This window comes from Dasypus novemcinctus, chromosome 17, assembly GCF_030445035.2.
Source record: "Dasypus novemcinctus isolate mDasNov1 chromosome 17, mDasNov1.1.hap2, whole genome shotgun sequence".
Lineage (NCBI taxonomy): Eukaryota > Metazoa > Chordata > Mammalia > Cingulata > Dasypodidae > Dasypus > Dasypus novemcinctus.
In genome coordinates, this window is record NC_080689.1 from 65,569,781 (window position 1) to 65,591,565 (window position 21,785).

A 21,785-nucleotide genomic window follows, 5' to 3' on the forward strand; every position below is an offset into this window, starting at 1 on the left:
GGAGCCCCATGCGCAAGGAGTGCGCCCTATAAGGAGAGCCACCCAGCGTGAGAGAAAGTGCAGCCTGCCCAGGAATCGCACCACACACATGGAGAGCTGACACAAGATGACCCAACAAAAGGAAACACAGATTCCCGGTGCCACTGATAAGGATAGAAGTGGTCACAGAAGAACACACAGCAAAACTGACACAGAGAGCAGACAACTGGGGGGCGGGAAGGAGAGAGAAATAAATTTTTTAAAAAATTTATTAAAAAAAAAAAAGAGCCAAAGGGAGACAAGAACTGGCAATGTGCCACATTGTGATGGTTCCGCTCATGTAAACTTAGACAGATAATGGTGCCCAGTGGTTTGGTCAAGCAAGCACAAGCCTAATTGTACTGTGAGGGCATACTGTGGACTTAAATAATCAGTGATGTTATTGCACGTATGACTGATTACATCTACAATCAACTGAGGAGATTGCCTTCAGCACTAAGAGACATCTCATCCAAACAGTTGAAGGTTTTAAAAAGAGAAGTGATTTCAGGAGTAAGAAGAGAGAACTGCCATCTTAACATCAGATAGCCAGCTTCCCCTGGGGAACTCATCAAGGACCTTCATAGGAGTTCCTGACTTGCAGCCTGCCCTACAGTATTTGGACTCATGTATCCCCATGGTCATGTGAAACATTTTATAAAGTCTCATAATCTTTACAGATACCTCTTGTTGATTCTGTTTCCCTAGAGAAACCTAACTAAAACACACAGAATATAATCTAGCACAGATTGTCACCACAAAAGAAGAAATAAAAGCCATGGAAATCTGGGGTACATGAAGTTTTCCAATTTTCATTTATGGTTTCTGGGTTTAAGCTGAAAGGTGCTCTGGAGAACAAGAACAGCTTGAAAGCACAAAGCTTTTAAAACATGATGAAAAATGAAGTGCTACTCTTAATTCAAGGCTTTTCTGTAGAAGCAAGAGAAGAGAGAGAGCACAGGAGAGTGATGAAGAGTACTGATTTTGGAACAGGAGAACTACATTCATAGCTTAGCTCTGCCCCTTACCAGACGCTTAACTGAGGGCAAGTTATTTAAATTCTCTGTGCCATAGTTTTCTCATTTGTAGCGATACCAACTTCATAAGGTTATTATAATGAAGAGCTATACAGCTCTTAAAACAGTCTGATAAACAATAAGCACTATGTAAGTGCTTCCTTAAAAAGCAAGTAAAATATGATGAAATCAATGATGAAACTAAAAGTACTGCTCATCCAAGAAAGTATAAACTTTTATGCAATATCTAGTTATGTTTCCTTCAGCTTCCAAAGGTTTTGAACAACTTTATTCAATTTGACTTCCTCATTAAATCCCTAAACTGACCCTAAATTCAGAAAGTTGATCTAAGGCACTAAATCATGCAAACACATTGATATAGATCAGGGGCTAGCATATCCTTACTATAAAGGGTAGGAGAGTAAATATTTTAGCTTTGTGAGCCATAAGGTTTCTGTTGCAACTACTCAACTCCACTATTGTAGTACAAAAGCACATACAGTACAAACACAAATACAAAACAAATGAGTATGGCTGCCTTCTAATAAAACATCTGGCCACAAATTAGAATTTCATATAATTTTCACCTGTCATGAAAAATTATGCCTCTTTTGACTTTTTTTCCAATAATTAAAAAATGAAAAAACAACCTGTAGTTCACAAACCAAAAAGAAACAGGCGTCAGGCTTATTTGACCATGGCCATGGCTTGCTGACCCCAGGTATAGCTTTTTAAAAAACGGTTTTAAAATGCTATCGTGATTATAATGGTACATATCTCTGTTTTTCTACCTATAAAATGATAGCCAATCCAAGGCTTTTTTACTCCATTAGTTAGTGAGGCAGCAAATGATTCCATTTAAGAAATAAATGGTAACTAACTATTAGTTGGTCTGTTAAAATTATTTTCCACTTGTCATCATTTTACATCATAGTGATTATTATTAAATGTGAATTACATTCTGTAGACACTGAGGGCTTTTCACTTTAAGGTTAACAGCCCAAAAGGATCTTTATTATTCTAGTATGATATTACATATTTAATATACTTTGCAGTCAAGATACACTTACCTGAGAATTTAGGGAAAACCTTCTCTCTAACTGTACCAAAATATACTAATTTAATTATTAATTATGAATAATAGAAACTATATAAGATGAAATTCTATATAAAACCAAATCATGAATTTCCACTTCACTCTAAACTAGATACAGTTTTAACTTTCAAATATTTCTTCAATAGAATACAAAAATAAAAAACAAAAAACAAAAGAAAAGTCCAATTTATCTAAGAGTCTGGGCTTTCCCATTCAGATAAAGAGAAAGAATATTTTCTACTGCAGACAAAGAGGTTCAAGGAAAAGAGACATCACACATTCCATGATTTGAATTAAGTTCTAAATGGCTGGAACATCAGGGTGTAAAGGACAGAATGACGAGATGAGGTTGGAGGACTTTATAAATTATGTTAAGATATTTAGACTGCAATTCTAGTGATAATAAAAAGCCGATGTGAAAAGTTTTAGACATTTAGAGGCTGTAATGTAAAGAGTAGACTAAAAGAAGGAAAATCAGACCCATAAGTATCAGTCAGAACAGATATATTTAGGAGGTACAAGCAGATAATTGATTAGATATGGGTGATAAAGAATAGGGAAGAAAGAAGGCTGATACAGCTTTCTAACCAGTGCTATTAGGTTGATGGTGGTGTCATTAATGAGGAAAAGAAAGTAAAGAAGCAATATATTTGTGGAGATTCACGATGACAGGTCCTGTATTATGTTAAGATTGCAAAGTCTGTGTCGCTGCCAAGTGCCAAGTGTGTAGGAGCAGGTATATATGGATCATATATGGATCAGGCGAAAGGGCTAGGCTAAATAGTGTTTCAGAATCATTAGCCAAGAGGTGGTGATCAAAACCCTAGGAGACTAGAGAAGGATAAAGGGATTGAAAGGTGACCACTAAGGGGTGTGGAGGTTTTCTTTTTGGAGTAATGAAATTTTCTAAAATTTTTTGTGGTGATAAATACACAACCCTGTGATTATACTAAAGGCCATTTGTTTGTACACGTTGGACAGATTTATAGTATGTGTGTAAATCTCAATAAAACTGCTTAAAAAAAAAAAAACCCTAGGAGATAATTTGGTAATCCAGGAAATGTTTATAGAATAAAAGGCGAAGAAAGACTAAGTCAGGTACTAATGTCCGCAAGATGGCAGACAAGATGCTCCTAACAAATAAAACCCCTTAGACACAGTGGAAAATGGACAGAATCTGTCAGAATCACTTTCCTGGAATTCTGTAGAAGGACTGAGGATAGACAGCAACTCAGAGAATGCTGAATCAGGGAAAATAAAACCTAAAATCTAAAAATGGAAGGAAAGCGGGGATACATATTTATTTGTCATAGCCACTTCCCCTCCTTTGGCTCCGTATAGCAGTCTGCATAACCCTTGGTGGCTTGGTGAGGGTCTGTGGTGCTTGTTATTAGCACACTGGTTGGCTATAGGTTGACCTTAATCTGCTCTTTGGAAAACTAACTCAGGGTGCACAATTGGGTAGACTGGCGTGAAAATTACCTAGGGCAGAAAAATAGTACAGAAAGGTAGAACAGAGTTGAGCAGACCACAGCCACCTAGGGCAAAGGACTATAACTGAGACAAAGAACACAGTGCCTGGGGCCCTGAGAGGAGAACCTAGAGAGAAAGACTCCTTTTTTGGAGGGGAAACAGCCACACATAATGGAGAAATCATGAAATCTACTGAGTATGAGTAAGATAAATGCTCAGAAAGACAGAGAAGAAATTAACTGTTCACCATGAACTGATCCATAGGTTCAGTAAAAACTGGGCTAAATATTGAAGATGTGTCAATCTATACTACAGTCCTGGGGAAGAGGCAGAATATGACTTCCAGAATTAACACTTCAAAAACATTCAAAAACCCAAACTTCAACAAAAGATCATAAGGCATACAAACAGAAAAGAAGAGATGGCCTGTTCAGAGGGAAAAAAAAATAACAGAGGAAGGCCAAACATTGGAACAGCTAATCAAAGACATTAAGTTACCTATCTTAAATAACTTTAATGAGCTAAAGAAAAACAGAGAACTAAAGGAAATGAGGGAAATAATGTATTTTTTAAAAGAAACAATTTAAAATTTAAAATGAGTACTAAACAGAAATGTAGGAGATGAAGAGCAGAATAGCATAAATAAAAAATAACTTACAATATCGAAGAAATGTGGCATTGGTGTGGAGAAAGTGGTCATGGTCGCTGCTGGGGGTAGGAGGAAGAGAAGTGATGTGGGGGCGTTTTTGGGACTCGGAGTTGTCCTGGGTGGTGCCACAGGAACAGTTACCAGAACACTGTATGTCCCCCCAAGGCCCACTGGGTGGACTGTGGGAGAGTGTGGGCTATGATGTGGACCACTGACCATGAGGTGCAGAGGTGCTCAGAGATGCATTCACCAAGTGCAATGAATGTCTCATGATGATGGAGGAGGTTGTTGTTATGGGGGGAGGAGTGGAGTGAGGGGGTGGGGGATAAATGGGATAAATGTAACATTAAAAAAATAAAGACAAAAAAACTTACAAGGATTCAACAACAGATTTGAACAGGCAGAAGAAAGAATTAGTGAACATGAGGGTATGATCATTGAAAATTTTCAATCTGAAAAGCAGAAAGAAAAGAATTTTAACAAGTGAGCATAGCATAAGTGACTTGTACCATATAAAGCCCAACAACATATGCATTACTAGATTCCCGGAGGAAGAGAAAGGTCAGAAAGACTATTTGAAGAAATTATGGCCAAAAACTTCCCAAATTTGTAGAAAGACATGAATATGCACATCCAAGAAGCCCAATCCAAAATAGCGGAGACCCAAAGAATTCCACATCAAGACACATTATAGTCAAACTGTTGAAGGTGAAAGACAAAGACAGAATCCTAAAAGCAGCAAGAGAGTAGTAACATGGCCCATACATGGGATGCTCAATAAAATTAAGTGCTGATTTCTTATCAGAAGTCATGTAAGCAGAAACCAGTGGGATACATATTTAAAATGCTGAAAGAAAAAAACTGTCATTTGGCAAAACTCTGTCTCAGAAACAAGGGAGAAATCAAGATATTCTCAGATTTTTTTTTAAAAAGCTGAGGGTATTTAATTACCACTAGACCTGTCCTATAATAAATGCTAAATGAAGCCCTTCAAGATGAAAAGAAAGGAGGACACTAGGTAGTAAATTTCAGCCATTTGAAGGAATAAAGATTCATGATAAAGGTAACAACATGGGTAAAAATAAAACCAAGTATTATTGTATTTTCAGTGATGCTACTTTTTATTTCTTACATGATCTAAAATACAAATGCATAAAAAATAATCATGTTTCCGTGTTATTGGACACACAAAATATAAAGATACAATATGACCAAAAAAAAAAACATTAAAAGGGGGGAAAAGGATATAAGGGCAGAGAATTTGTATACTATTGAAGTTAAGTTGGAATCAACTCAAACTAGATTGTTACAGATTAAGGATGTTAAATATAAGCCCCATGATAACCAGAAAGAAAAAGTCTAAAAAATATCGAGAGAAGGAAATGAGATGAAGTCCATATTGCTGCACTACAAAAGATCAATCATACACAAAAGGCAGCAATGGAAAAAATGAGGGACAAAAAAGGTTACATCTACAGAAAACAAATGACAAAATGGCTGAATGAAGTCCTGCCTTATCAGTAATTATTCTGAATGTAAATAGATTAAGCTCTCAATCAAATGATACAGTTTGGCAGAATGGATTAAAAAAACATAATCCAACTATATGTTGTTTACAGAGACTCACTCTAAACCCAAAGACACAAATAGGTTGAAAGAGAAAAGAATGGAAAAATATAAACCATACAAGCAGCAACCTATAGAGAACTGGGTTGGCTATATTAATACTGGACAAAATAGACAAAAACTCTATTACAAGAGACAAAAATGTCCACTGTATATTAATTAAAGGGTTAATTCAACAAGAAGACATAACATCTATGTATATACTAACAGAGCCCCAAAATACAGAAAGCAAATACTGACAAAATTGAAAGGAGAAATAGACAGTTCTACAATAAATGTTGGAAACTTCAATATCCCAGTTTCAAGAATGGATAGAACATTTATACAGAAGATTAATAAAGAAACAGAGGAGGGAAGCGGATTTGGCTCAAGTGATAGAGCATCCGCCTACCACATGGGAGGTCCAGGGTTCCCGTGTGGTGAGCTGGCCCACATGCAGTGCTGATACGTGCAAGGAGTGCCATGCCACACAGGGGTGTCCCCCGCATAGGGGAACCCCATGTACAAGGAGTGCGCCCACAAGGAGAGCTGCCCTGTGCAGAAAGCACAGCCTGCCCAGGAGTGGCACTGTACACACAGAAGAGCTGACAGAGAAAGATGATGCAACAAAACGAGACACAGATTCCCAGTGTTGCTGACAAGAATGCAAGCAGACACAGAAGAAGAATAGCAAATGGACACAGAGAGCAGACAATGGGGCAGGGGGGAGGGGAGGGGAGAGAAATAAGTAAAGAATAAATCTTTAAAAAAACAAAAAATAAAGAAACAGAGAACTTGAACAATTCCATAAACTAGGTAGACCTTATAGACATATATAGAACACTTCACCCAACAATAGCAAAATACATATTCTTCTCAAATGCATATGGCTCATTATCTAGCATAGATCATATGTTAGGCCACAAAACAAGTCTCGTAAATCTAAAATTACTTAAATCATATGACACATCTTCTACAAACACAATAAAATGAAGTTAGAAATCAAAACAGAAGGAAAACTAGAAAATTCATAAATCTGTGGACATTAAACAACACACTCTCAAACAACTAATACATCAAAGAATTCATAGAGAAATCAGAAAATTCTTAACTATACATACCAAAATTTATGAGATGCAGCTAAGGTATGCTCAGAGGGAAGTCTATAACACCTATAATTTAAAAGGAGTAAGATCCTGAATAAATTACTTAACTTCACATCTTCAGGAACTAAAATTTAGGAGAAAACTAAGCCTAAGCAGAAGGAATGAAATAATAGAGACTAGAGTAGGGATAAATGATATAGAGAACAGAAAAAACAATTTAGCCAATAAATGAAACCAAAAAGTGGTTCTTTGAAAAGATCGATAAAATTGACAAACTTTTAGCTAGATGAAGGGGAGGGGAGGGAAATAACTAATATAAAAATGAGGACATTACTAGTGATTGTGAAAAAATTAAAAAGATTATAAGAGAATACTATGAACAACTCTATACCAGTAAATCAGATAATCTATGGGAAAAGGGGAAATGGGCAAATTCCTAGAAACATACAACTTACTAAACTGATTCAAGAAGAAATAAATTTCAATAGACCAATAACAGGTTAAGAGATTGAATAAACTGAATCAAAAACCTCCCAACAAAGAAATGTTAGGACCAAATAGTTTCACTGTTGAATTCCATCAAACATTCAAAAAGAATTAATACCAACAAATCTTTTCAAATTAGTCCAAAACACTGAAGAGGACAAAATTCTTCCTAATTCACTCTATGAGGACAGCATTACTCTCACATCAAAGCCAGTTTATCAGGCAAGTTTCTCCAGGGACAACAGTACCAAAAGGACATCGGTTAAGGGATTTATTATAAGAATTGGCTCATGAAACCCTGGGGATTGGTAAATCAGAATTCTGTAGGGCAGGCCACAAATTGGAAACTCTGATGAAGGTAAAATTGTATTCACTGGGAGAAGCTGGCTGGCTGAAAAAAAGGCAGAAGTTCTTCTTTTCTGACTTCTGACATCCTTAATTATCACTTTTAGTCCTCCAACTTTTTGGATGCGGCGACTCCCCCCATTGCTGAGGGTAATCTTTAATTGTAGATGCAATCAATTGACGATGTAAATCCATCTACAAAATACTCTCACACAGCAACAATCAGGCCAATGCCTGCTTGGTCAAACAACTGTGCACAGTTAGCTGGCCAAGTCGACTTGAAATTAATCACCACGGCCAGATAAAGACATCACAAGAAAACTAAATACCAATTTCCCGTATGAATAGAGATGCAAAATGCCTCAACAAAATACTAGCTAACCAAATGTAGTTGCATATTAAAAGTATTATATATCATACCCAAGTGGAATTTATCCTAGGACTGCAAGGATCATTAATTTACAAAATCAATATAATACAGCACATCAATAGAGTGGTAAGGGAAAAAGTCACATGATCTCAATTGACAAAGAAAAGAGATTTGACACAATGCTGAGCCCTTTCATAGAAAAAATACTAAAAAAATAAAAAGGAATAAAATGTAACTTCCTCAACATGAGAGAGGGCATATATAAAATTCCCACAGCTCACGTTAAATTCAATGGTGAAAGACTGAAAGCCTAATGACAGGAACTAATCAAGGATACCTGCTTTCATCAGCGTTATTCAAAAACGTATTGGAAGTACTAGTTAAAGCAATTAAGAAAAAATAAAAATTAATAAAATAGAACATAAATAAATAAATGGCATCCAAATTAAAAAGGAAGAAGATAAAGAGTTTCTATTTGCACATAATCCATTAGAAGAAAATCTGAAAGAATCCATAAGAAAACTAATAAAACTAATAAATGAATTCAGCAAATTGCAGGCCACAAGATTAACAACCCAAAATCAGTGGTATTTCTTTACACCACATTGAACAATCTAAAATGGAAATTAAAAAAACAATTTCATTCACAACACCACATAAAAGAATAATTCTAAAACATATTACTGCTGTATAAGTTATTTTAGAATATTTATGCTATAACCAGAGAAGACTTTTCTACTACTCAATTTAAAATGAACAACCCAGTCTACCTAATATATAACCCTCTTTTTTCCCTTGTATAGCATATAACTCTATATCTGATACTATATCATTTACTTGTTTATTGCCTGTCTCCTCACAGGAGCAAGGTCCAAAGAGTATTTCTTTTTTGTCATGTTTATACTTAGACTACCTGGCACATAATAGGCATTCAATTAATATTTGTTTGAATAAACCATTAAATGTGAATAAAATATTAATCTATACTTTCTTTTAAGGCTCCATTTTTATATTTATATTTTGCTGCTGTTGCAATTATCTCCTTTGTAATTAGTCCTCTTCATCTCATTCTATAGTTTTTTTAATCTTAAAAATTTATTGAAGTATTTCACTCATATATAAACATACATAAACAATAGCTGTATAGTAATAGTTGTGACTTACAAAACAAACATACATAGCATCATACAGGACTCTCATAACTCACCCTACCACCAATATCTTGCACTGTTGTTAAACATTTTAAACTAATGATAAAAGAGCATTGTCAAAATATTACTACTATTTCCCCCAATTGTCCCTATTATTACTATTACTTTATATCATTTATATATGAACATACATAAATAAGTGTATAGAAAAAGTTGTGAATGTACAAAGCAAACATGCATAACCATACATCAACCCTCCACCAACACCTTGCATTGTCATGGGACATTTCTTACAGATTATGGAAGAATATGTCAAAATCTTATTACTAATAATAGTCCTTATCTATTTTTTTTAAGATTTATTTTTATTCATTTCTCTCCCTTTCCCCCTCACCCCCGCCAGTTGTCTGTTCTCTGTGTCCATTTGCTGCGTGTTCTTCTTTGTCCACTTCTGTTGTTGTCAGCAGCTCGGGAATCTGTGTCTCTTATTATTGTGTCATCTTGCTGTGTCAGCTCTCCATGTGTGTGGCGCCATTCCTGGGCAAGCTGAACTTTCTTTCACGTTGGGCGGCTCTCCTTATGAGGCGCACTCCTTGCGCATGGGGCTCCCCTACATGGGGAGCACCCCTGCATGGCACGGCACTCCTTGCACACATCAGCACTGTGCGTGGGCCAGCTCCACATGGGTCAAGGAGGCCCCAGGTGTGAACTGCGGACCTCCCATGTGGTAGATGGACGCCCTATCCATTGGGCCAAGTCAGCTTCCCAATAGTCCTTATCTTATATTTCTTGTATTTTTCACCCAACCCAACCTATTATTTTTTAAATATATTTTTTTATGACAGAAGTTGTAAACTTATAAAACAACCATGTACATGTGCAGAATACCTCAACAACATCCATCTATAAACACACCACACTGTGTTGAAACATTTGTTACAGATAAAATAATAGCATCTGATTCTTACCACGTCCACAGTGTACGTTTGGCACACATTCTCCATAGTGCCCCATTATCAACATAGTACATCTTTGGCATAGATGGCAAGCATATTACATTATTACTGTTAACCACAGTCCATAGGTCACTCCACTTGTATTTTTCCCATGCTTCTCCACATTCCCACTACCCTGCAGTAGTACATTTGCCCTAGTTAACAAAGGACACTTTTGCATTTATACCATCAACCACAATTCTCACCCATCTCTTGGTTTACTGTGCTATTCAGTTCCTAGATTATTCTCTAGCATTCTGCCAACTGGCATTTACATCTCTAGACAACCATTTTTAGCCACATCCCCATTTATAAACTAGCTGTTACTCTTTGTTACCATCCACTCTATACATTTCTACACTTTTACAGTAAAACTAATTAAAACCTTTACATACATTAAACATCAGTAGTCCATCTCAGTATTCCTCTTACCTCCATTAAGTATCCATCACCTACCACCAGGGCTTGAAGATATTTTCCCACAATTTTTCTAGAAGCTTTATGGTTCTTGCTTTCATTTTTACGTTTCTGGTGCATTTTGAGTTAATTTTTGGATAAGGTGTGGTCCTCTTTCCTTCTTTTGGCTATGGATATCCAGGTCTTTCAGCACCATTTGCTGAATGGACTGTTCTGCCTGAGTTGTGTGGGTTTTACAGGCTAGTCAAAAATCACTTGACCATACATGTTAGGGTTAGTTTCTGAACCATAAATTTGGTTCCATTGATCTATGTGTCTGTCTTTATGCCAGAACCATGCAATTTTTACCACTATAGCTAGGTAATATAATTTAAAGTCTGGAGATGAGAGTTCACTTTTCCTTTCTAAGATGTTGCTGGCTATTCAGGACCCCTTACTGCTTCAAATAAATTTGATAATCATGTTTTCAATTAAAAAAATAATATTGGCATTTATAATTACCCAAATGGTTACCTTTACTACATGCCAGTCTTTATTTCTTTATGCTGCCTTCAACCACCGCCTCATGTCCTTTCCTATTAGTCTGAAGAATCATCTTTATCATGCTTATAGGACAGGTCTAGTGGTGATGAAGTCCCTCCGTTTTTGTTTATCTGGGAATGCCTTAATCTCTCTGCTTCTCTTTTTTTAAAGTATATTCAAAGGATATGATAGGATGGGTTCATTGCAGATTTTTTCCCTTTATTTTTAAAGATTTAGATTACATAAATGTTACATTGAAAATACAGGGATTAATTGCCATACACTTCACCCCCTACCGTTCCCAAAATTTTCCCCGTGAGGAACATTTTTCATTGGTGTGGTACATTTGTTACAATTGATGAACACATACTGAAGCATTGCTACTAACCATGGTCTATAGTTTAGATTATGATTCGTACTTTTCGCCACACAATTTTATAGGTTTTGACAAAATGTATAATGGTTTGTATCCTATCTGTCATTGCAATATCATGCAAAACAACTCCAATGTCCCCAAAAATGTCCCGTGGTACACCTATTCTTTCCTCTCTGTTCCCTCAGAACCTCTGGTGATTACTGTCTTTACATTAACGTTACAAGTTCTTCAATTACTAGAATAACAATGTCTACTTTAGTCCATAGTTGCATTTCCCCCCTTCCCCCATGTTTGTTCATTCCTCAATCTTGAGGATTTCAGGATAGTGATGCCCACTCTGGAAAGGGGGCTTAGATCCCATGGGGCGGATGGATAGAACTATCTTGCTTGCAGTTGTAGATGCTCTCTGTTTTGGGGGATGGGCATTGTCCATCATCATCCTTTTGTTAGTTGTCCCTAAACTGTGCTGAGATTCAGGGCTCAATCACATATGAATAGGCAGAAGATTTAAGTCTCTGGGACATATATTTAATGGGTATAGTGCTAATTGTAGGTTCAAATAAATGGGACAGGAGAACCATGTGTAGGAAAATTATAAATAATCAAACTCTGATACATTGGGGAGAAAGGTTATATATTCCAAGGTAAAGCCCACCAATGGGGTGCCAAATTCCTGGGGTTGTCTGCCCTGCCTATAATGCCTATATGTCTTTAGAGCCTCAGGAGCACCCCTGCTTGATGCACTGTCCACTGTGGCAGTCAGTGAAATCCTCCTGAGACATGCTAAGTGTAGCCACTGGAATGACCTCCTGGAATCTCTTAGCCATAAAAACTCATTTGCATTTAATATTTACCCCTTTTGGTCTAGGTCTTTTTCCAAATAATCACTAGTTGGTGCTTAGTAATAATCCCTTGGTGACAGGGAGACTCATCCCCAGAAGTAATGTCTTGTATCAGGAGGAAGGTAGTGAATCTACATGTTGAGTTCGTCTCTCTTATTTTTGAGAGTCTTGCCGGATATAAAATTCTTGGCTGGCAGTTATTTCCTTTCAGCACTATTTTGACCCAGTGCCTTCCTACCTCCATGGTTTCTGATGAGAAGCTGGCACTCAATCTAATCAGAACTTTCCAGTACATAACACGTTGCTTTTCTCTGGCAGCTTTCAGAACTCTCTCTTTGTCCTTTGCATTCTATATTTTCAATACATGACAGGATGTTTATGCTGTTTGGTGTTCTCTGGGCTTCTTGAATGTGCATATTCACTTCTTTTGCTAAGTTTGGGAAATTCTCTGTCATTATTTCTTTGAACATTCCTTCTGCCTCTTTCTCTCCTTATTCCTCTTCTGGGACTCCCACATTGGTACGCTTCATGGTGTCCCAAAGATATCTTAGGCTCTTTTCCCTTTTTATAATTCATTTTTCTTTCTGTTCCTCAGCCTGACTGGTATCAACAGTCTTGTCTTCAAGTTCACTGATTATTTATATTTTATTTTATTAATTTTTATTTTTCCAAACTGCTCTTGAAGCCCTCCTGGAAATTTTCCATTTCAGTTATTGTGGTCTTCAACTCCAGTAGTTCTGTTTGTTTTCCGTTTTAAAATTCCTACCTCTTTACTAAGATTCTCATATTGCTCATTTATTGTTTTCCAGATATCTTTTAGTCCTTTCTCTGTATTTTCCTTCATCTCCATGGGCATTTTCAAGATCTTTTTTCTTTTTTTTTTTAAAAGTCTTTGTTATGCCTACGTTCTGGTCCTCTTCATTGGTGTTTTCTGGATTTTTATCCTCTTTCTTTGGAAAAGCCATCATTTGCTGTTTCTTTGTCTTGTATACTTTTGTTGCACACTAAAACTCTGGGATTTATTCTGAGATGTCTGATTCTTAAAACTAGCTGGTGATGAGATGTCTGATTCTTATAACTAGCTGGTTGAGCTATAGCCTTCCTATCAGGAAAGTTTGCAGAATGCAGTGTTCAGGATCCTCCCTGTCTTTTCTATGTCTTGTCCTGGGCTTTTCTTTGTGGTTTTGGAGTTCCCCTCTTTACAGGAGTTTGAATGCCCCCTCTATTTCCCAGCAGACAGACCTCCCTGTCCCAGATGTTCAAAGCAGATAAGTCTTTGCCCCAGACTGTCCACTTCTATAATTTCTTATACTCCATTCATTGTCTCAAGCTGCTTTCACCTGAAGGATAAACTCTGGGAGAGGGGCACACTGGAGAGGAGTTTCCCAAGTCAGTATTTCCCAACAGAAACAGTACCAGGGACCCATAAAGGGGGCACAGACTGGCTCTTAAGTATCCTGGGAAAGGGATCAAGAAAGGTATCAAGAGTTTCTTCTATGGCTTCCCTGAACTGAGCTTTCTTGACCTGCCCAGAAAATGCAGTACTTCAGCTAACTGTCCCCCACAGCCCTGAGGAAGCATACCATCTTTAAGTCTCATCTACCATCACCTTTTTCTGGGATGGTTTGGAACAATGGCCATCCTTGGAGCCAAAGTCACTAATCAACAGCCATGATCAGTGATTGTCTATGTCCACTGCTGGTCTTGGGAAAGAGGATTTTTAGGTCCCTTTCTGTTACCAATGAGCTAGCCAGAGGCTGGACCCCACAGCAACCTGCCACAAGAGTGGGGAATGGGCACCACCAACCACTGCCCAGAAAGAATAACAATTTACTAAGCTTTACTGTAGTTTACCAGACTCTTCTTCTGCTCTTCCCTGGATACTGAACAGTATTCTCCTACCCTCTGGAGATAAAGTAGTTGTTTCAGGCAGTTCTCCTGTTTCATGGTTGTTCTGGTGAAAGGACTTAATCCTGGAGCTCCACACTCTGCCATCTTCCCACAATCCTTAGAGATTGCTCTTTGATATTAAAGTTTTTTTTATATTAAACCATTTTCTAATATCTCTTTTGGTTCCTACAGAAAATAATTTTCAGAATCAAGATGATGGTTTTTTTCCCCTTGTTACCCAGAACATTTCCTCTCAGAACTCCTATTTTGTTTTACATTTTACTTTTCCTCTTGATCAAGAAGAGCTCTTTCTGGATCAGTACATTCTTCCAGACGTAATTTGTAACTTGCCTTTGGCCCACTCACCATTCATCTGGCTATAGATCTAATAGCTTTATGGGAGCAGCAATTCATAGCAGGCTGATGTGCTCAGTTGCAAAGCTGTATGAAAGGCAATCCGCAAACTGATTTCAGTGTCTAGCAAGGAACTGGCCTACTATGTTCTTATAAAATACCACTGACTGTTCTCGTACCACAGTTTCTGGAGTTTCAACTCTCTGATTTTAAGTAAATGAAATCTACTAGTCTTATTAAGTCAGTGAAAATCACAATAATATATATGGTCATTCTTTGCCTCTAGTATAGCACTGTTTTTTTTTCAATTTTTAGTATTCACCAGTGCAGAAAGAATTGTGCTGCCACCTGCAGTCTCCCATCTCCCACTCTGACAGCCTTAAAAAGAAGGACACAAGCACTACATAGGGGTAACAAACTAAAGTGTTCATTTGTTAAAGATTGTATTTTCAAGCCAGAATGCAAAAGGTGGGAAGGAGACAAAATGTCTTCCAAATTTTAAGGTCTGCACTGTTCATGGTAGCAAAATACACATTACTCACCAAGTAGATTTCTCAATCCATTTAATCAATGCTAGAGTTAGTGAAAATTCTTATTAAATTCAGAAAGAAAACTCATATCAGGTTTAGTTATCAATAGTGCTGTAGTATTTGTCAGTTTTTAATATACCTAAAATATTTTAGTAAAGATTCAAAACCAAGCAAGTCTTTTTAAAATATTTTCTATGTTAATGTGTACATCTGCTATGTAATGTAACTTGATATTGAAGTCTATATACTACTATAAAGAATTCTCCACAATGTATTTCTTATCAATCATGTATACAACAACTATATCCAAAGAACTAAATTAGCACAGCACATACTCTACTTTTACTTAATGCTTAAATAAGAGTAAGAAATATTCTCTAAACTCTGTTATTCACCTCTTTAATTTCTAATTCACAGTCAGGAATAAAAGCCACTGGGTACTTTATTCACTAAATTTGATCTAGAGTAAATATTTAATATTATATCAAACCCTTGGATAAACTTGGGAAAAGAGGCTAATGGTCAAATTCTCCAAAAGCTATTGCCAATTTCTTAAATTTAAACATTAAGCCCAACACTAGATTTTACCAGGAAATAACCTAACCTCAGTTTATGCTGAAATACTTTGTTTTTTAACCCTTTGCTTTTGTCTATAGTTTTCTTTATTATTCATCACTTCTTAAATTATTGTTAATCACAAAAGTAAGATATATGACTTGTAGAGAAATGAGACAATACAGATTAGGCAAAGAGAGAAACTAAAAGCCATTCTTAACCCCATCACCAGAAATTACTACTGTTCACTCTTTGGGATACTCCATAACAGACTTCTTCCTATGTTAATTAGACAGATATTTCACATACACACATATATAAATAGGATCATACTATACATCTTTTTTTTCCACTGAACTTTTCATGCAAAAAACTTTTTTCCAACATCATGATTTAGTATGATTCACTTTTACAACACAGCACTGTAATAACTTCTTTCTTCAAACACATGGTATAAACCAGGGACTCTTAACCTTTTTTGTTCCACAGATATCTTTGTCCTTCAGGTGAAAACCACAGACCCCTTCTCAGAATACAGCAGCAGATAGTTTTATGACACTCATCTAGTGTCCAACCTAACAACTACTGCAATTTCAAATATGGATGAGTGTAAGTGATTTTTCAAAATATGCAACAACTGTAATGTGATATGAAATGACTACTACTGTAATTTATTGCATACATTCATAAGTGAAGGAAACACTAGATTTCAGTTAGAGGTCAGAGAAAATAAAGATGATAATAAGTTTATTTTTCAATTCAAGCTTAGAGTCCCCTGAAATCTTTCCATGGACCCCTGCTATAAACTGTCATGATACAAATACTGGAACCAACATAGGTTACAAATAAGTCTTTAAAAATAAACATAAAAACCACAACCCTGAATTCTTTTCCTTGTGTCCAAATACGTTTGGACATAAATATAGGAAACGTGCATTATTGCCACTCTGTAGGCAATGTGTGAGACGCTTCTGGCTTTTGGTTGTTCTCTGCAAAAATCTACTATCCTTTTCATTAAATATTTACTGGGCCATTATTTAGCTAAACAACTCTTCCTCTAGTGGGTCATTCCTGGCAGAGATCAGTATAGGATCTATTGGAGAATAGCCTGAGTCCTTCCCATCCATCACAATAACAGAAAATTAACTCATTGATTGAGAAGCAGCTAAGGGCAAAGACATAAAAAACAGGGGGCAGAGAATGGAAGGTAGGAAGCACACACCATTGTACTTCCGCCTGTGCCTACAGGAAGCAGTATTTCCATTTGGTCTTGGGTACAGCCTGTAATTTCACCACCATGGCTGCAGCTGGAATTCCCTTTTAACTATCTCCGTATCCAAGTGAAGACAGGTTTATTCAGAATTTAAAAAAAAAAACAACAAAAAAACCTGAAAGGGCCATTTTAATTTGCTTCCATGTGAAAAGGGGAATACTTTTCATAGGGCCCAATAATGATGTTCAGCGGGATATTACACTTCACCATATGGCTAATTTGCACAGCAGGATTTTCTTTCCTTAGAACTGCCCCTAAAGATCTGACTACAGACACATGTGTAAGGAACAAGTCCAAGATGCCCCCTACTGCTTAAATCTAGAAACATTCGGATTCCAGATGTAAAAGCCCATTCAGAGAGTTTCTATGGCAAGGTCATTCAAGAGTCACAGAGGTACGTGCCACAGCTCCATTTACCTATATTAAAGCTTTAGAAAATGTCTAAAATTGAAGTCACAACAATGACATATCACCTCGGATAAATCTATGGGGAAAGAATAACTACTTTGGTAGATTATTTACTATAAAAAAATAACTTGCCAAATGTCCCAATTCTTGGTATCAACTCAATTAGTCTACAAAACAACTCTATATAAACTTCTGATCCTTTTTTAGCAGAGTAGAGGCAATCTGACAAATTAACAGAGTCCTGTTTATTTTTAAGATGGCTCTTATAACCTATGTTTGTCTTAGCATTTCCTTCTTCTGCCATGTCCCAAGCCTGAGCCATAGAAAAGCATTCCCCCCAGGGAATGATAGAGCCCACAGGACTTAAAAAAATAAAAAGAAAGAAATCCAATGTCAACCTGCTATGGAGAAGTTGAGTATGTGCTTTTGAAGAAAGTAAACAGGATGATTAACAACCTTGGCCTTTGTAATTAGCTTCCCCCTTCCCAGACATAGTGTTAATTTATTAAATATTTTAACAAAGAGTCTTTTATTACGAGATTCAGTTTGGCTGGGTCCTTTCATGGCATTACCAATTACAACCAATAAAGCTTTAATTGATGATTACTTTTTATAACCTTTGACCCAAGATGATAAACAGTTGTACCTTGAAAGCAAAAGGGTAAACCTCAAAGAGAACAGTGTCTTAATCAAGCTTAACAAACCAAACTGCTTAAAATTATAACCTACCTACCTGACAAAAACAAAAATCCAGACATCCCCTATGATTAAGGTAACTGAACAGGCAAAGATTTGAATTTGAATTTCACTTTTAAAATAAGTGTCCTTTTTTGTTAGGGAAACCTGAATAACCCATATAACTATGCATCTTAATGTGTTAATGATCCAGAGATTATGATTTAATCAATCTGTAGGCAATTAGCAAGGAAATTTTAATATGTGACATAGTTTTAATGCAAAATAATTGAAATGCAAGGTATTTTACTGTTAAAAAGTATTACAGTTTAAATTATACAACCCAAACCCCAACTTTTTATTGAGTGGGTCCTACAATACCAGAGACAAGGATAAGTTAGCAAGGAAGTAAACCAAATTATTTTCCCAAAAATGGGACACCAAAAATTCTTAGAGACTTTAGCATCTGCATACCTCCTAGCATAAGCAAGGAGAGTCACTCCATTAATTTCAGTAAAAAACATGGGGCTTTTCCACATTTTCTCCAAAGAGAAATTTCCAAGTTGACAGTTTCCCAGTTACCCAAATTCACATACGCCAATTTTTAAAGAGCAGTCTCTACTAAATTCACACATGTCAATCTTTCAAACTGCTAAGGTGTTTCACAATTTACAAGTTTACAATTTCCCAGACAAATCTCTTAATCTGTTTCATGTTCCCAAAAGGAATAGGGCTTCTGAAAAAACACTAAAGAACTAATAAAAACATGTGACATTTAAATGTAAATCATGTAAATTTTGTAAATTTTATTTAAATGTAAATAAATATAATACCACCTTGTTACAATTCCTACAATCTATTCATGGATACCCAGGCAATTAGAGATTCTTAGTCCTTACAATGTTAAGTATTGATTTAAACAGAAGGTACAGTATATGATTATATATATATATATATATATATATAATATATATATATATATATAACTAGGCATCTAGCTTGAGTGACTTTCAATTATATAAAGAAAATTATTACCAGGAAACACACAAAATGAAAGGCTTAGTCAAGTACTTTATAAACAAAAAGAGCTATACAGGTTATTTAATGATATATAAGTGCACATAATGGTATTTTACTAAAGACACATGGCTGTTCCCCATAATTCAAAATCAAATTTGCCACCAAAAACAAACAAACATACAAACAAAAAACAAAACAGCTCTTTGTATAGTCACATAAGGATTTGGGGAAATGTATTACAAGTAAATCTATGATTTTTTTTTCTCCACTACTAGACATAGTACAGAAACAGACAATATAGAATCTAAGAAAAAAATCTAAGGATAGGCTTTTGGTCAACCAAGATGGCAGCATAAGGCACACCACGGTACTGTTTACCCAAGTAATTTCTGAACAACTAGCAAATACAGGCAGAGCCATCTTCCTCAAAACTCAAAGAAAAAGTTAAAAGGCTGAAGTAACTTAACAAATGCCCAATCAAGAAAACACAGCTTTAAAAAATGGAAGGAGAAGCTTCTGGTGCCCTGGCTAGCCCTCCTCCAACCCTTCCTAGCAGTCTATGGAAGCAGCCTGTACTTCTTTCTATTGTAGATCTCTGGCCCTGTTTTGCTATACACATACTGGGGTGCCTGAAAGCCTCTGCCAATCTCTTTAGTGACTACCTGGAAGACGGAACCAGGAAACTCTTCTCCAGCTAGCCCTTCCAGAACTTGCCCTGCTGGCAGAAGCAACTTGCAGACAGCTAAAGCAGTGTAAGAAACAATTAAGTCTAAACCAACTTGGGTAAAGAATTATCAGCTTTAAGTCATACAACAGAATATCCAAGAGGGGGGAGAAACTCCATTTCAAAGGGTTTATGGGGGGCATTTAAATTCATGTGAAATAGGGGAAATCCTAAGGCCATGAGCAAGCACAAGCCCAAAACAAGACACAGACTCAGAAAAGACAAAGAACACTGCACTTCACATCCACCTTAACCTGACCTTGATAAGAGATCTAAATTCTGATGGAAAAAAGAGCCAATGCAGAAAGGATTTTCAAAGACTGTGAAAGATGTCTTTTGCCTTGATTTGATTGTTTTTGGTAAGTACTTGTATACAATGAGCTCAGTAATGGCACTAGTTAATACAAACATAGAAAACGGACAACTCAGAGACTAAATTCCAGAGTTAGTATTTTAAAATATTAAAATGTACAGTGAGCAGCAAAACAGATGAAGAAAAACAAAGGAACAGGAAACAAAAGCCCACCCAAAGGAACAAGGTAAAAATCCAGAAACCACCACCAACAACAACAGTAAACAGATGGACCCCATATATTAATAAAAGGGATAATCTATCAAGAAGAAAGAACAATCATAAACATTTATACACCTAACCGGGGAACCTCAAAATACATGAGGCAAACACTGGAAAAACTAAGTGGAGAAATAGATGCCTCTAAAATTATAGTGAGAGACTTTAATACACCACTATCACCATTAGACAGAACATCTCAACAGATGATCAATAAAGAAACAGAGACCTTTAGTAATACACTAAAGAATCTAGACCTAATGGACATATACAGAATATTACAATCAAACACAGGGGGGATATACATTCTTCTCGAGAGCACGTGGATCACAGTGCACAGGACAGACCACACACTAGGCAACAGAACAACTCTCTACAAATTTAGAAAGACTGAAATTATACAAAGTAATTTCTCTGACCACAATGGAATGAAGTTGGAAATCAGTAAGGGGCAGAGAACTAAACTAGGCACAAAGATTTGGAAGTTAAACAACACATTCATAGACAATCATTGGGTCAAGGAGAAAATTGCTAAAGACAGCAGTAACTTCCTTGATATGAATGAAAATGACAACACAATGTATCAAAACCTATGGGATACGGGGCTTTCAGGAAGATGGCAGACCAGAACAACATAGGACTCTCTTCTCCTCCAGAAAAAGAGCTAGAAAACAGGTTAAAACTGCCGAGAAAAAGATCTTCTACAGTTTAGTACACCAGGCAACGACTAGACACTGCCCAGAGGAGAGAGGGACAAACGAGGGAAATCACAATGACAGGACTGTGACTTGAAACCAGCAGCAACTGCTGCGGGAACCATTCCCCACACTAGGCCTACAGACAAAGGGGGCTCCAGAGACCTACTACCCCAGGAAAGGGGAGAGAGAGGGACACAGTCTCAGGCTGACTCAGCTCCTGACCCACAAATTTGTTCTGCTGTGTCCCACGATACCTTCCAGGCCAGGTGGAACCACACACTGCTTTGCCCTGGGAGCCAGGGAAGGAATGGAGAAATCCCACCCTCGCAAACCCGCTCTCTTCTAGCTGGGACTAATTGTTGAGGATGCCCCAGGAAAAGGGAGAAAGAGGGACACAGCCTAAGGCTGACTCAGCCTTTGACTCACAAATTTGGTCTGCTGTGTCCCAGGAGCCCTTCCAGGGAGGTGGGGCTGTCCCATTGTTTGCCTTAGAGCTGGCAAGGGGCTAAAGATATACAACCCCCCCAACCTCCTCCTCTACTCACAGACTGATTGATTGTTGAGGACTCAGAGGGGAGTGGAAATATTTGTGACCCGGGAAAAGGGAAGGGGTTGTCAGA

At 36.9% G+C, this 21,785-nt stretch overlaps 1 protein-coding gene across 3 annotated transcripts in view; it reads right to left on the minus strand.

The window, feature by feature from the left end:
• The window catches only part of EXOC6B (exocyst complex component 6B), a 748,241-nt gene that overhangs the window by 319,973 nt on the left and 406,483 nt on the right, over positions 1-21,785 (minus strand). The window lies entirely within an intron of this gene.